Source organism: Eriocheir sinensis, chromosome 66, assembly GCF_024679095.1.
Source record: "Eriocheir sinensis breed Jianghai 21 chromosome 66, ASM2467909v1, whole genome shotgun sequence".
Classification (NCBI taxonomy): Eukaryota; Metazoa; Arthropoda; class Malacostraca; order Decapoda; family Varunidae; genus Eriocheir; species Eriocheir sinensis.
This window is the reverse complement of record NC_066574.1, coordinates 4,491,737-4,508,996: the sequence shown is the minus strand read 5'-3', so window position 1 is coordinate 4,508,996 and position 17,260 is coordinate 4,491,737. Positions and strand designations below refer to the sequence as shown.

Here is a 17,260-nt window from a genome sequence, read left to right as displayed (position 1 = left end):
CCTCCCCCCCCCCTCCCCCGTCAGGTAAGGGCGCGCCATAAACATCCTTCCAATGCTCTCAAAAACAAATTTCAGCCTTAAATTCCAAGCTCCAACTTCCTTCGCCCCTTCATCTTTAAACCTCTCGCTCTCTCTCTCTCGTGGTGGTGGTGGAGGTAATTACAGCTACAAGGCATCACATCACCGTTGCGTCATAACCATCACGATCATCACCAGCACCACAAAAACACACCACACCGCACCACACCACCAACACCACCTCTCTCTCTCTCTCTTATGTATACATCTTGACTAGACTGACTGTGTGTGTGTGTGTGTGTGTGTGTGTGTGTCAGAGAGAGAGAGAGAGAGAGAGAGAGAGAGAGAGAGAGAGAGAGCAAGGATAAAGAAAAGAGGAGGAGGTTGTCCACGTGCTCGACTCTCTCTCTCTCTCTCTCCTCACCTCCATCTCTTTCCCTCCCTTTTATTCTCCCTCCCTCCGATTGCAGCTGGAGAGAGAGAGAGAGAGAGAGAGAGAGAGAGAGAGAGAGAGAGAGAGAGAGAGAGAGAGAGAGAAAAGGGAGGGAACAGCCACGCGCCGCTTTTCTCTCCCTTTACCTCCCTCTTTACTCTATCTCCCCCTCTTCCCTCCCTCCTCCTCCTCCTCCTCCTCCTGTTCCTTTCCTTCCCTTCCTTCCCTCCCTCTCTCCCTTGCAAAAACTTGGCGTTGGGTATGACTGGTTTTCCTTCCTCCCCCGCCTCTCTCTCTCTCTCTCTCTCTCTGGTGCTTGCTCTTTCACTTTCTTTGTATCTTTATGTCTCTCTCACACACACTGATCTCTTAATACCTAATTATTAGAACAACAATGACCATTATAAATATGAAATAATGTTCATATATAATAGCTGAAATATAAATAATGGAGATGGTGGCACAATAACCTCCCTAATTACCCGGATGTTGTTGATAGTGAAGCTTGTTGAATAATAATAATGATGATAATAACAAGATGAAGAATATGAAAAAGACGTAGAAGAAATAAATAAAAAGGAAAAATGAAGAGAAGGAAGAGAAAGAACAAGAAGATGAAGAAATTGATGAAGACGAAGAAAAATTGGAAGATGAAGAAAGACAAAGAAAGAAAATCAATGTAGAACGAGGAAAAACATGTAACAAAAAAGTAAGAAAAGAAAACAAGAACAAGAAGATGAAGAAGAAGATGACGACGAAGAAGAGGAAGAAGATGAAGAAGAAGAAAGACAAAGAAAGAAAATCAATGTAGAACGAGGAAAAACATGCAACAAAAAAGAAAACAAAAACAAAAGAACACGAAGAGGAAGAAAAAGTAAAAAAGAAAATCAATGTGGACCGAGTAAAAACAAATAACAAAAAGAAAACAAAAACAAGAACACGAAGGTAAAGAAAAACAAAACAAAGAAAAACAGAAAAACAAATGAAAAACGAAAGTCAACCCTTCTCCGACGATTTCTTTAACTCAAAACTTCGATAAAAGAAAAGAAAAAGAAAAGAAAATGCGAGGAGGTTGAGAAGGGCAGCAAAACGTGACCTTTCAGAGTGGGAAGGTAATACAAGAATAATGAACGGGTGAACGAGTAAGGAATGAAAAACGCCAAAAAGAAAAGAAAACAAGTATATATGACAAGGAACGACCATGATGACGACGCGGCGGGCAAGACAAACAACAGCAAACAATAACAACAACAATAACTCCGACCATCAATAACAAGAAAACGGGAAGAGGAATGAAAAAACGACAAAAAAAAAGAAAAGAAGAAAACAAGTGTGACAAGGAACGGCCATGACGAAGACGCGGTGGACAAGACAAACAACAGCAAACAATAACAACAATTCGACCATCAATAACAATAACCGAATCAATAGCATCACAAACAAAAGCAAACAATAACAGTGACTCGACCATCAATAACAATAACCGGACCAATAATAATGCTGAACAATAACATCACAAACAACAGCAAATAACAATAACTCGACCATCAATAACAATAACCGAACCAATAATAATGCTGAACAATAACATCACAAACAACAGCAAACAATAACAATAACTTGACCATCAATAACAATAACCAAACCAATAATAACAAGGTGAACAATAACATCACAAATATAACAAAGAAGACAACAACAGCAACAAACAACAGTAACCTCCTAAACAATAACAACAAAAACAGTAACACGAACTATGGAACAAAAGCATCAATAACAAAACAAGCAACAAAACCATCGCGTACTATAAGCAATAACAAAAAAACACTCGAATAACAATAACAACACAGTAACAACACCCAAAACAATGAACAAATAACAAACAAAACAAACAAAATACACTAACAAGACAAAAACAATAAGATCTAACAACAACACAACTCTAAGGTAAAACAGAGACAAGACAGGAAAAGGAAAGGAAAAAGAACAACATAAAAAAAAATGAAAACAAAAACTACCACCACTACCACCAATGTCACCCCCCTGTTCTGGTCTGGGCGTGGCATTGGCAGGGGGGAGAGGGGGGCGTTCGCAGGGGGGTGAAGGGTGGGTTAGGAGGGGGGGTCAAGGTGGTAGGGGGATAGGGGAGTTCCTCTTTCTTTTCGTCTTTTCATTTCCCTCTTTCTCTCTCTCTGGCTTTTATAACTTTCCCATTCTTGTTTCCATCCGTTTCTCTTTTCCTTCATTTCCTTCTTTCTTTCCATCTCTTTTCCTTCTTTCTTTCCATCTATCTAGCTTCCATTCCTCTTTTTCATTCTTATTTCCATCCGTTTTCCTTTCCTTTCCCTCTCTTTCCCTCTCTCTAGCTTTCATTCCTCTTTTTCATTTCATTTCCACCCGTTCCTCTCTTCCATCCTTTCTTTCCACCTCTCTAGTTTCCATTCCTCTCTTCCGTTCTTCCTTTCCTTCCTCGCTTTCCATCTCTACTTCCATTCTTATTTCCACTCCTCTCCTCATCTTATACCCCTTTCTCTCTCTTTCCCTCTCTCGACTTTCCAAGGGGGAGGAGGAGGAGGTCGTTGGCTGGCATGGCGTCGGTTAGGAACAGTGAAAACGGAGGGAACATGAGTCGAAATGCGAAAGAGTTCATTAAATATAGACAGAGGACGATCGATGACCAGAGACACTACAGGATGAGGAGGAGGAGGAGGAGGAGGACGTGGGTGAGGAGGAGGAGGAAGGAAATAACAATGGGTTGGATGAGAGAGCAGTTGGATGAAAGGAAGGAAGAGAAGATAAGAGAGGAAAGGATGCTGACAAAGGAATGAGAAAAATAAGGAAAGGAAAAGATGAAAACAAAGAAAAATAGGAGAATGGGAAGGATAGGAAGGAAGGAATAAGAAAGAGATAAGAGGAAAGGATGAAGATAAAGGAGGAATGAGAATGATAAAGAAAAGGAAGATCAAAACAAAGAACATAGGAGAATGGGAAGGATACGAAAGAAGGAATAAGAAAGGCGATGAAAGAGAGGATGAAAACAAGGATTGGGAGAACGAAAAGAAGAGGGAAGAATAAGATAATGAAGGGAGAAAGATGGGGGACAAGGTGAAGAAGGAGAAGAGTGGGAAGGGAGAATACTAATAAGCGAATGGATGAGAAAGAGGAAGAAGAAAAAAGAAAAAAAAAACAGGAATACGAGATGAGGAGGGTGGGAAGGAAGGAAGGAAGGATGATAGGAAAGCTAAATATCTGAAGAAAGGTGGAGAACAAAGAGGAGAAGGAGGAGGAGAAAGAAGAGGAGGAGGAGTTTACGTAGGGAGGGGAATGGAAGTAAAAAGGAGGTAGAGGAAGGGAGGAGGGAGAAAGGAAAGAAAGGAAAAGAGATGAGGAAACTTGAGAAAGAGATATTGGAAGAAGGGAAAAGTGAAAACATGTGATTGTGACGTTAGAGAAAGAGAAGTAGAAGGAGGAGGAGAAAGAAGGAAAGAAGGAAATGGGGATAAATGAGTAAAAGAGGGAATAGAAGATCAGGAAAGGCTATTGAGGTAGACCCAAGTAAAACGAAGAAGAGAAAGAAAAATAAACAATGAGATGAATAAGAGGAGGAGGAGAGATATCGATAAACGAGGGGGGTGGAAGGAGGAGACAAAGGGAGGAGGCGCGGAGGGAGGAATGAAGGGGAGGAAGGGAGGGAGGAGGGTTGGAGGAAAGAAGGGAGTGAGGGAGGGAGAAAGGGAGACTACCATAATAACAACCCTGTTTACATTTTAACAGTAAACAAATAGGAGTCTCTCTCTCTCTCTCTCTCTCTCTCCACATACACTTTACCTCAGGAGTTAAGTAAGAAAGGGAATGCAAGTGAAAAAAAAAAAAAAAAAGGTATAGGAAGGAAGGAAATAATGAAAGAATGAGAGGAAGAAAGGATAAAAAAGGAGGAGAAATAGGAAAATGATGAGGATGGGAAAGAGGGAAGGAAGGAATAAGAAAGAAAATGAAAGAAAAGTGAAAAGGTGTGATTGTCAAGTTGGAAAAGGAGGAGACACAGAGAGAGAGAAGGAAGAGGAAGATAGAAAAAACAGCATATAAATTCAACAAAAGAGGAAGTGGTACAATTTTATATGAACGCGTGATACATATAAAAAAAAAACGGTTATTACAAAATGCGTGACTATTCGTAATCAAAGAACAAAGGAAGTAAAGAAAACGGAAAGAGGGGGTGGGGGGGGACTATAATTGTTTGGAAAGACTCTTGCTTGCTTATATTCTTGCCTTCCCTTGAAATAGAGAACCAGGATATACATTTTAAACGTCTCGGGCTAACATTACGACTAGGTTAACCCGATCATGGTGTGCAGAAGTCGGGTAAAATTATCACAAGCATCACGTGACAATCCATATTCTTAAAGTTGGAAAGTTTCGTTTAGTCGGCGCAACATCTGTGGTCATATGCCAGAGACAGAAGGGCTCCCAAGGTCCCCATAGAGATTAACCGTGTACGCTTGTGTGATACTCCCGTTCATGGTGCAGCAGAAGTCTGGTAAAACTATCATTACCATAACAAAGCAGTCCATGAAAATCCCAGCAACATCTACAGTCGTTTCCCAAGGCCACAAGAAGATTAACCGGGTTCTCTCGTGTGATTATCCCGTTCATGGTGCAGAAGAAGTCGTGTAAAACTATCACTACCATAACAAAGCAGTCCATGAAAATCCCAGCAATATCTACAGTCGTTTCCCAAGGCCACAAGAAGATTAACCAGGTTCTCTCGTGTGATTATCCCGTTCATGGTGCAGAAGAAGTCGTGTAAAACTATCACTACCATAACAAAGCAGTCCATGAAAATCCCAGCAACATCTACAGTCGTTTTCCAAGGCCATAGGAGACTAACCAGGTTCTAAGCCGTGTAAAGCTATCTCTGGCATCGCAAAACAGTCCATGAAAATCCCAGCAAGCTTTTCCAGCAAGAGAAGTGAGGCACCGATGCGTTTAAGAATAAGGGCTCTCCAGGAATCCACTGAGGAGCGTTGGGCAAAGCGGAAAGGATTAAAGCTTGCGTAATACTTACCTCAACGCGGGAACTTGAGATCATAGAAGAAATACTGGATATCGAACGTTCTTGGGGAAAACACGAGAAGAAATGAGAGAAAAAAAAAGATTACGAGAAACATACAACACTGGAATTCATATCGCTCTCTGGAAAAACATGAGAACAAAACTGGAAGGAAATGTAAAAAGAAACAATGTTTGAGAGAAATGGATGGATAGGGGAGAGGGTGGTGGAGGCATTTTTTATTATTTTATTCAAGTTGGTGTTTTCTTTTCCTGTTTTGTCTTTGTTATCCTTGAGTTGGTGTTAGACTTTATTCTTTTTTTGTGTATATTTTTTGGTTATTTTTTTTAATTACACGTAAGAGAAAAAAAATCTATTAAACAGTAGTAATGAATGTAATGAAATGCAGAGATGATAAAAAAGACAGACTAGGAAAAAATGGCATACAAAAATTATTAAGGGAAAGAAAATTATATGTAAAGCAAAGCAGAACGCAAACAACACACAAACGAGAATATATGAAAAAAAGTATATAATAAAACGCAAAAAAACGGCGTAACTTCATACTATTCTTAATGTAATGACGCCTTGAGGAAACTGAGCATTATTAAGGAGGGGAAAGTTTACAGTGTTTAAAGGAGGAGGAGGAGGAGGAGGAGGAGGAACACAAAGGGAGAACAAACAACAGCAGACTTGATGGTCCTTACCAGGCTGTTTGTGACAAGCTACACTAACTATCTAATCAAAGGTGGGAGCTTAACGTCATTCCTGATTATATAAAAAAAAGACCTTGAATAATGGTCGTTAATAACAGGTGTTACGAGCGTTGAGAGAACGGAAACCACCTATTTGTTGAGTAATAAATGTATTGATAACAACAGGAAATTTTTGGCCGTTATTCAGGTGATAAAAAAAAACCTTAGATGATGGTCGTAAAAACAAAACAATGGGAAGAAACTCAAATCATGGAATATTACTGTTCAGATTAATGATTACATAATTATCAGACATTACTTGCTTATCATTATCAGTTTCACGTATTCAATCTTTTCCTTTTAGCTCACAAACATATAAAAAACATGTAGTCATTAGGTAATTGCAATGATTAAACCTAGCAAAACAAATTTCGGACACACACACACACACACACGCACACTACATACAAAAGTGACATATTTACCTCTTTGCATGTGTGTGTGTGTGTGTGTGTGTGTGTGTGTGTGTGTATCCTTTTTCCGGAAACTGAATTGATTTTCCCGTTCATTATGCAGCACCATTTCTCTCTCTGTAGTTCAATTATCATTAGCTAAAACATTGTCCGTGATCAACCATTTTAATTAAGAAGATGAAGAAAGAAGAAGTAAAAGAATGAGAGAGAGAGAGAGAGAGAGAGAGAGAGAGAGAGAGAGAGAGAGAGAGAGAGAGAGAGAGAGAGAGAGAGAGAGAGAGAGAAAGAGGAATTGGTTGAGTGAGCGAATGAAGAGGAAGAGGGAGAGGGAGAGGAGGAGGAGGAGGAGGAGGAGAGAGAAAATCAGAATCAGGCTGAGTAAAGTGAGAGAGAGAGAGAGAGAGAGAGAGAGAGAGAGAGAGAGAGAGAGAGAGAGAGAGAGAGAGAGAGAGAGAGATTGAAACTGAAAAGAAAAAAAAAGATGAAAGGGAATAAGAAAAAGGAAATAGGTAGAAGGAAAAAGGAGGAGGAGGAGGAGGAGGAAACGTGGAGGAAGAAGAGGAGGGTAAAAAGGAAATGTATAGGAGTGGATACGGGAGGAGGAGGAGGAGGAGGAGGGAGGAGGAGGAGTCTCGATCAATAGGTAACTTAACAGCTGCTTCCATGAGACTGCTCCCCTCTCCCCTTCCTCCTCTCCCCTACACGTCAGGATGGGGAGGAAAATAAGGGAGGGAAGGGGAAAATTGGGGAGGGAGGCAGGGGTGAAGAGTGGGGGGAGGAAGCAAACACACTTCAATGGGGATTAAGCTGAAGGAAGGGGAGGAAAGTAAGGGAAGGGAAGGAATGGGGAGAGTATGGGAAAGGGGAGAGATGGGGAGGGATGTAAGGGTTAAGTTATTGGGGGGGAGGGGAGGAAACACTCATATGGGGATTAAGCTGAAGAATGGGGAAGGGGAAGGGAGAGAAGGGATGGGAAGGGGAAGGGAAGGGAAGGGGAAGGTAGAGGAGTGACGGAAAGGGGAAGGGGAAATGAGTAATGTGAAGGGGAAGGGAAAGGAAGGGGAAGGGAAGGGAAGGGCAAGGGAGTAATATGAAGAGGAAGAAGAGAGAAGGGAAAAAAAGAACAGGAATGAAAATAAAAATAAAAAGGAAAAAGAAGAAGCAATTATAGTGAAGAATATCAAATCGGGAGGCTTATAACAGAGTAGGTAACAATGACCCCAAAGTAAGCAAGTATAGGTACGCGTGGCCTCAGTGCTCACATCCGTCACACTAACTCTTGAGATTGTGGATAAGCTAAACAGTGATTCTATGGGTGATGGGAAGGTAAGGGAGTGTAATGGGAATGGGTTGGACCTTTATAGAGTCCCCTGCCCCCATACATCATAATAAGGGTGATTTTATGCCTAATGGGTGTATGGGGTGGGTGTATATATTTTTATGGGGGGATGGTGGGGGGCTTTGTATGGGGAAATGGGGGCTTTGTGAGGTGGAAATGGGTATATGGGTAAGTGGATATGGATAAGGTGAATCAATCTATCTATCTATTTATCTATTCGTATATCTATCAACCAATCTTTCTCTAGCCATTTTTTTAAGTGAAACGGATTGCATTATAGATAGATAGATCAATAGACAGGTGTGTGTGTGCGTGTACGTGTGTGTGTGTGTGTGTGTGTGTGTGTGTGTGTGTGTGTGTGTGTGTGTATTTGCGTATTGAAGTCAAGTTTTGTATGTATGAACGGATGTGTGTATGACGTGAGAGAGAGAGAGAGAGAGAGAGAGAGAGAGAGAGAGAGAGAGAGAGAGAGAGAGAGAGATTCTATCAATAATAAACTTCCTCCTGTTCTCTCTCTCTCTCTCTCTCTCAACGATGCTCTCCCTCCTCCTCCTTTCCTTCTTTTTCTTTTCCTCCTTTTTCCTTCCTTCCACCAGACTGACACTTCCTTCCTTCCTTCTTCCCTTCCCCTCTCTCTCTCTCATCAATATATTTTCCCTTCCCTTCATAACCTTTTCTCTCCATTCCATATCGCCTCCTTCTTCTCTTTCCTCATCTCCCTTTCAAGTCGTCCTATCTTTTTTTTTCTTCCACTTCCCTTCCTTCCTTCCCCTTCTTTCTCTCCCATCCATTTCCTCCCCTCTCCTCTCATCTTTTCATTTCTCTCCCCATTTTCTCTTTTCAGCATTAGGAGCAGAGGCAAGGTTTTAAATATATGAGAAAATGATAAAAAAATGTCTGCAATGCGCTGTTCCTATGAAAAAGAGGGAGAGGTATTTTCCTTGTTTTCTTTTTTATTTCGATTTCTCTTTCAGACATTTTCTTTTTTTCATTTTTCCTGTATTCATTTTTCTCTAGTTTATCTTTTCCTTCCTTTCCGTCAATCCATTTCTTTTCCATACTTTCTTTTTTTTTCGTTCATTTTCCTTCCCTTCCATCATTCCTCTCTTCTTCTTTTTTATTCCTGTTTCTCCTGTCTGCCTTTCATTTCAATTTCTCTTCCATTCACTTTCTTTTTTTTCCCTTCCTTTCGTATGCTTTTTCCTTCTGTTAATCTTTCCCTTCTCTTCCATTATCCCATTCTTCTCCTTCTCCCTTCTCTCTCTTGTTCCTTTTCTTCCTCATTAAATTTTCCCCCTTCTCTTATTCGCTTTCTTCTGTTTTCGTCTTATTTTCTCATTTTCTTTTCTTTTCCAATCCGCTAATATTTCTTCCTTCCTAATCCATCCATTCCACTAACTCCTTATACAATTTCTTTCTCCACTTCTTTTTTCTTTTCCTCCTCCTCCTCCTCCTCTTCTTCGTTCCATTCTCAATCTTTGTTCTTTCCCTTTTCTCTTTCTCTCTCTCGCAATATATTTTCCCCTTCACCGCCCCAATCATAAATCGTTCCTCCACTTTCCTCCTCTTCCACATTCTTTCTCCTCCACTACCCTCCCCTCCCTGGCTTTTCTATTCCTTCTTTCTTCTCTCTAACCACATGAACTTTTCCTTACTTCCTTCTTTTTACTCCTTATTTATTTTTTCTGCTCCACCTCCCTGCCTCTCTATCCACATGGCCCCTCCTCTTCCTACCTTCCACATTTTCTTTCTCCTCCATTTCCCTCTTTTCTCTTCTGCCCTGCACTTCTCTTTAACCATATGGATAAGCCCTTTCCTTCCTTCCTTCCTTCCTTTCATTTTCCTAGCCTTCACATTTTTGTTCTTCCTTCCTTCCTCTTCTTCGCTATCAATTTCCTTTATTCTTTCTTGCAACCTTGAGCTAACCATATGATCCTTCCTTCCTTCTTTTCCCTTCCCTTTCCTTCCTTCATTCTTTTCTCCTTCACTTCCCTTTTCTTATTCCCTGCCTTTATCCATATGGCTCCTTCCTTCCATCCTTCAACTTCCATCCTTTCCCTACCTCCTTTTCCCTTTCTCCTTTCCTTCCTCTATTCTGTTCCCCTCCTTTCCCAATCTTCCACATTCTTTCTCCAATTCCCTCCTTTTCCTGCCTCCCACATTTTCTTTCTACTCCAGTTCCCTCGCTTTCCTATCTCCCTCTTCCTCCTCCTCCCCTCTCTCTTTCTCCTTCCCTTCCACCTCACCTCTCCACATTACTCCACGCTTCCCTCCACACGTTAAAAGGCGAACCTCATCACATTTTTTCCCTCTCACCACAACCACTACCACCATTAGGATCACACCACATAACATGAAACCATTGTAGTATATCTTCACCATATCACATAGCATAAAGTTTAAACCCTTACCAATTCCCACCACCACCACCACCTCCACTATCCACATAACCACTATATATGCCTTCACCACACCAATAACATATCACATCACATCACATAACTTGCCACTGTAAAACCTCACCACATAACATAACATATTCTCACATCACAAAACAACATGATAAACCTTCACCACAAGGCACTTCTGTAAAACCTCACCTCTATTTACATCATACCACATAACATAACATACTCTCACAAAACAACATGATAAACCGTCACCACACGGCACCTCTGTAAAACCTCACCAACGGCACATCATCTCCCTGCCCTTCTTTTCCCTCTTCTTCCCTTCATCTTTTCATTTCCCTTCTCGTTCCTCGATTTCCTCCTCCTTTCCTTTTCCTTCTTTTCACTAAACTTGCAACTTTTTCCCCTTTTCCCTTCTCTTCGATCGCCTTCTACTACTTCTTCCCTTCTCTTCTCTTCCATACTACTCTCCTTCCTTCTCTTCCTAACACCTCCTTTACCTTCTCTTCCCTACTCCCCCTTTTCCTCTCCTTCTTCTCTCTCTTCCCTACACTTCTTAACTTCTCTTTCCCTACACCTCCTCCTCCTCCTTCTTTCCCTTCCCTCCTCCTCCTCCTCCTCCTTTCCCTTTCCTACGTACTACAAGCTCCTTAAGGTTAACACTCACTCTCGTCGTCTCAGCAGCTAGAAGGGGACAGCCACAAGCACTCACCTGCGATAAGAGGAAAGGAACACCTGTTAATGACATGTAGAGAGCAGGTGAGACCCAGGTGTGTGTGTGTGTGTGTGTGTGTGTGTGTGTGTGTGTGTGTGAGAGAGAGAGAGAGAGAGAGAGAGAGAGAGAGAGAGAGAGAGAGAGAGAGAGAGAGAGAGAGAGAGAGAGAGTGTGTGCAAGGGAGATAAATTATTGCCTGATTGCAGTGGAAGTGTAACGCCAGACGAGAGAGAGAGAGAGAGAGAGAGAGAGAGAGAGAGAGAGAGAGAGAGAGAGAGAGAGAGAGAGAGAGAGAGAGAGAGAGAGAGAGAGAGAGAGAGATTAAAGGGAAGAAAAAAAATGATGAGGCCACGAAAGCGAATTTGGCTTACTCGGCAGAAATGAACGAAGGAAAAAAAAAGTGGTAGTAGTAGTAGTAATAGTAGTAGTGGAGGTGGTGGTGGTGGTGGAAGTAGTAGTAGTAGTAGTAGTGGGCGGGGTGGGGCCAATGAATTGCTTGTGAAAGGATATGAGAGAATATACCGCTCACAACGCAACTCTAATAGATGGAGGCCCATAGTAATAGTAGTAGTAGTAGTGGTAGTAGTAGTTGTAGTGGTAGCAGTGATAGTTGTAGTAGTAGTAGTGATAGTAGTGATAGCTGTAGTAATAGTAGTGGTGTAAATGTTCATAATACTAAAACAATAACACAAACCTCCCTAAATATGCCTATAATAATACTGACACTACTAATAATAACAACATTAATAACTAATTGAAGAACAGGAATCAATTTAACCCACAAAAGTCCCTCGGTAAACAGCAATACAACGCCATATTTATGTAAACCTCTAATAAATACACCACAAATAACATACTCAGAACTGAAACAAACAATCCCTTTAATGAGCCTGTGTTTAACAAGATCTTCTGGGAATGATAATTAAGGAGTCCATTAGGTGGTGAAACAAGTAAATCATTAAAGTATATTTCCTCTGATGGTATATTGGTGTCTGCTTGCCTTTTTGTTGCCAACGTGTCAGTGTGTGTGTGTGTGTGTGTGTGTGTGTGTGTGTGTGTGTGTGTGAGAGAGAGAGTGCGAGGTTGATGAGTAAGGTGTGTGTATATGTGTATGTGTGTGTGTGAGAGAGAGTGAGAGATTGGTAAGGTGTGTGTGTGTGTGTGTGTGTGAGAGAGAGAGTGAGAGATTGGTAAGGTGTGTGTGTGTGTGTGTGTGTCAGCCGTGCGTGGGAAGCGACGTGAGGGAGGCACAGCGGAAGTCACTCATCATACACCCAAGTCAACAACAACAACAACAACAAGTAAAAACGTCATTACCATTACGACTAACAATGACAGTTACCTTATTAACACCACGACCACCACCACCACCGTTATCCTCACCACCATAACAAATGCACCATAAAAAATCCATTCACAAAAGTATTAATAACAATCACCATCACAACCATCACCACGACAAAAATAAAAACAAGGACATAATTAACCTTTCCATCTGCTTGAACTGACATAATAATAATAATAATAACAATAATGATTTAGGTAAGTAGTAAAATTATTGATATGCTCATCTGTATTGATAGTTTAAGTAGTAGTAGTAGTATAAGTAGTAGTAAATTTAATTGTTGTTGTTAATTAAGCCCCTAAACCAACAATACCAACACTAATCAACATCTACAACAATCTATATATCTATCTTCCTATCTATTTATCTATCTACATTTATAAAGGGGAGGGGAGAGTGTCAGGGCAATGAGGGAGATCAGGGGAGGACGGGAGATGAGGGAGAGAAAGAAGTGGGAGAGAGCGAGCCAGGTGAGGAGGGGAGGAGGGAGGAGGAAGGCAGGTGTTGTTAGTACATTCAAGTGTCCTGTAGCTTGCACGTGACGGAGGAAGAAGAGGAGGAGGAGGAGGAAGATGTGGAGGAAGAGGGGAAGAGGGAGGGAGGGAGGGAGGCGGCAGGTTTGGCTCTGGTCCAGGGCGAGATGGAGGGAGGGGTGGAGGGGGTGGATAAGGCAAGGAAAGGAAGCAAAGATGGAAGGAGGAGGAGGAGGAGGAGGAGGAGGAAGACGGTAAAAGAGTGAGGAATACAATCGGAGGTGGAGGAAGTGAGAGGAAGGAAGAGGGGAGGAAGGGGAAGTGGGGAGGGGAGGGAAGGGGAAAAGAAGAGAGGGGGAAGGAAGGAAGGGAAGAAGGGAGGGGTTAAAGGAGATGAGAAGAGAGGGAGAGGGAGGGGGAAGGAGGGAAGGAAAGAGGTAGAGGAGGAAGGGGAAGAAAGGAGGGGAAAAGGAGATGGGAAGAGAGGGAGAGGGAGGGGGAAGGAGGGAAGGGAAGAAGTAGGGGAGGAAGGAGAAGAAGGGAGGGGAAAAGGAGATGGGAAGGGAGGGAGAGGGAGGGGGAAGGAGGGAAGGGAAGAAGTAGGGAAGGAAGGGGAAGAAGGGAGGGGAAAAGGAGGTGGGATGAGAGGGAGAGGGAGGGGGAAGGAGGGAAGGGAAGAAGTAGAGGAGGAAGGGGAAGAAAGGAGGGGAAAAGGAGATGGGAAGGGATGGAGAGGGAGGGGAAAAGGGGAGGAAGGAGAACCACCATCACAACTCTCTCTCTCTCTCTCTCTCTCTCTCTCTCTGCAAAATAAATTCATACAGTCTGTAACTTAATGCCCAACAAGATTATGTATGTAATGTGTATGTATGTGTGTATGTACGTATGCAATTAGCTACAAATGTACATGCTTGTAAATGAATATGACTGTGTGTGTGTGTGTGTGTGTGTGTGTGTGTGTGTGTGTGTGCGCAGCCCAAGCGCGTTTCTTAGGCTTACCAGAAGAATGTAAAGAACACACACACACACACACACACACACACACACACACACACACACAAGACCTTGGCGTAATTCACTTCCTTTATTTCTTCTGCTCTAGAAAACTAATTGCTTTCGAGAGGAGGAGGAGGAGGAGGAAGAGGACGAGGAGGAGAGCAAGGAGACATAGATGAGAAGAAACAAAAACAAAACAAAAACAAAAACATGAAGTAAGATAAAGAAGATATCAGGAGGAGGAGGAGGAAGAGGAAGAGGAGGAGGAGTAACAAGAAATTCGAGGAAAAAATGAGGAACAAAAACATTTACATAAAACAAAATACATAAAAAAGCAGGTATTCAGAGAGCGTAGAAAGAGAGAAGAAAGGAAGGAGGAGGGAGAAGAGAAGAGAATAAGGGAGAGAAAGATGGTAAAGTGAAGAGAGAGAGAGAGAGAGAGAGAGAGAGAGAGAGAGAGAGAGAGAGAGAGAGAGAGAGAGAGAGAGAGAATAAGATGGTAGAAGGAGGAGGAGGAGAGGAAAGAGAAGACGAAGAAGGAACAAAAATAAATATAAAAAAAACGAAGAGAAAACAGAGAAATAGCAGGTATAAGGAGGAGGAGGAGGAGGAGGAGACATCAACAAAGCGTCCTCCTCCTCGCTACTCATTCTGGCAGAGGAGGAGGAGGAGGAGGTGGGCGGGGCGCGGTGGTGACGTCATTAAGATGGTGGTGGTGGTGGAGGGAGGCTGGAGGGGAAGGTGAAGTGGAGGAGAGGTGGAGGAGGAGTGGAGAGAAAGGTAGGCAAGGAAGCGGGTGGAGGAGGAAAGTGGAGGGGAGCTAGATGATGATGATTATGAGGAGGAGGAGGAGGAGGAGGAGGAGGAGAGAAAAGAAAATAAGAGGAAGAGGAGGATGGGACAGAATGGAAGAATGGAGAAAGTAGAATAGGAGGAAGAAGAAGTAGATGATAATGATAATGATGATAAAGAGAAGGAAGAGGAGGAAGAGGAAGAGGAGGGTTATCAAAAGGAGAAGAGTAGGGAAGAAGAATGAAGATAAAAAAAAAGTGAAAATGGCGAAGGAAAAAAAGGGAAAAAAAATCATTCTCGATCTTACAGAGAGAGAGAGAGAGAGAGAGAGAGAGAGAGAGAGAGAGAGAGAGAGAGAGAGAGAGAGAGAGAGAGAGAGAGAGAGATACATCACGCACTTTCTTCTCTCTTCTCTCCCTCCTTTTGTTATTCTTCCTCTCCTTCTCCTCCTCCTCCTCCTCCTCCTCGTAACTTCACTAGGTTGTAGAAAAACTTCCCGAGAGAGAGAGAGAGAGAGAGAGAGAGAGAGAGAGAGAGAGAGAGAGAGGGTTGTGTGTTCAATTGTCTAACTTAAGGCTCTTAACAAGAAGGATCTCTCTCTCTCTCTCTCTCTCTCTCTCTCTCTATCATAATATCGACAAGAACCGCGCCCTCTGCCTTATCTCTAAAACGGCGTATGTGTGTGTGTGTGTGTGTGTGTGTGTGTGTGTGTGTGTGTGTGCAGCAACCACACACACACACACACACACACACACACACACACACAGCAAAAATAGAACTGGGAGGGAAAGGAAAGGAAAGGGGAGGGAGAGGAGGGGGGAGAGAGAGAGAGGGAGGGAGAGGGAGGGGGGAAAGGGCAAAGAGAGAAAAACAGAAAAACAACAAAGGGGAGGAGAGAGAAGGGGAGGAAAGTAAGAATGGGAAGGGAAAGCGGAGGGGGAGGAAAGTGAAGAAGGGGGGAGGGGAGAAGAAGTCTGGTGGTGATGATGATGGTGATATTGATGGTGATACTATTCATTACCTTAAAATAGAAAGATAATGAGAAAGTGATTAAGAAAGGTAGGAGAAAGGAGAGAAAGGATAAATAAGTGAGCAAGAGAGAGAGTAAGATGGTAGAGGAAAGAGAAGAAACAAAGGAAGAGGGAGAGGAAGAGGAAAAAATGGTGTAGAAGAAAGTTAGGAGAAAGGAGAGAAAGGATAAATAAGTGAGCAAGAGAGAGAGAAAGATGGTAGAGGAAAGTGAAGAAACAAAGGAAGAGGAAGAGGAAAAAATGGAGTAGGTAGTAGAAGAAAGGAAGGGGAAAGAAGAGAAAGGAGAGGAAAAACTGAGCAAGAGAGAGTAAGATGGTAGACGGAAGAGAAGAAACAAAGGAAGAGGAAGAGAGGAAGAGGAAAAAATGGAGTAAAGGAGAGTAAAATGGAAGAGGGAAGAGAGGAAACTAATGGAGGAAAAGAGGAAAATGAGAATAAGGAAAAGTAAGATGGGAGAGGAAAGAAAAGAATCAAAGTAAGAGGAATAGAGGAAGAGGAAAAAATGGAGTAAAGGAGAGTAAAATGGAAGAGGGAAGAGAGGAAACTAATGGAGGAAAAGAGGAAGGAGGAAAATGAGAGAAGAAATAAGGGAAACTAAGATGGGAGAGGAAAGAGAAGAATCAAAGGAAGAGGAAGAGAGGGAGAGGAAAAAATGGAGTAGAGTAAAATGGAAGAGGTAAGAGAGGAAACTAATGGATGAAAAAGAGGAAGGAGGAAAATGAGAGAAGAAATAATGGAAACTTAGATGGTAGATTATGTTTGTGATCTGAAAGTAAACTAAATAATAATAATAATAATAATAATAATAATAATGATGATAATGAACAGAAAGGGATGACTGAAACACACACACACACACACACACACACACACACACAGACAGACAGACACACACACACATCGTTGCAACAAAGTCTATTTATAACCATCAGCTGAGACCCCCTGCAGTCAACTCCCTTCCCCCACCCCCCACTTCCCCTCTCCTATGGTCAGACTCCCTCCCCTCACCTATTCAATACTTTCTCCCTCTCTTTACCTATCCTTACCAACTCCCTTTCCTTCCTTCCTCTTCTTTTACCCTCCTATTCATGTGTTATTCCTCCCCTCCTCTTCCTAACCATATCTTTCTTCTCCCTTTTCTCTTCTTCTTCCCCATCTTTATTTACCTATCCTAACTTCCTTTCCTTCCTTCCTTCTTCTTTTACCCTCCTATTCATGTGTTATTTCTCCCCTCCTCTTCCTAACCATATCTTTCTTCTCCCTTTTCTTTCCTTCTTCCCTATCTTTATTTACCTATCCTTACCTTCCTCTTCTTTTACCCTCCTATTCGTGTGTTATTCCTCCCCTTCTCTTCATAACCATATCTTTCTTCTCCCTTTTCTTTCCTTCTTCCCTATCTTTATTTACCTATCCTTACCTTCCTTTCCTTCCTCTTCTTTTACCCTCCTATTCATGTATTAAATCTCCCCTCTTCTTCCTAACACTATC

At 42.2% G+C, this 17,260-nt stretch overlaps 1 protein-coding gene across 3 annotated transcripts in view; it reads right to left on the bottom strand.

Moving 5' to 3' along the window:
- LOC126987750 (AT-rich interactive domain-containing protein 5B-like) overlaps positions 1-17,260 on the bottom strand; it is a 100,566-nt gene that overhangs the window by 52,573 nt on the left and 30,733 nt on the right. The window contains exons 3-4 of one of the 3 annotated variants that reach the window (XR_007741140.1): positions 10,666-11,131; positions 8,566-10,576 (exon numbers count right to left, since the gene is read on the bottom strand). The exons of the other annotated variants lie outside the window; for them this stretch is intronic. The gene's annotated coding sequence lies outside the window, so the exon portion shown is untranslated. Of the gene's footprint in view, positions 1-8,565; positions 10,577-10,665; positions 11,132-17,260 lie in introns of those variants that run through there. 3 annotated transcript variants of the gene reach the window in all.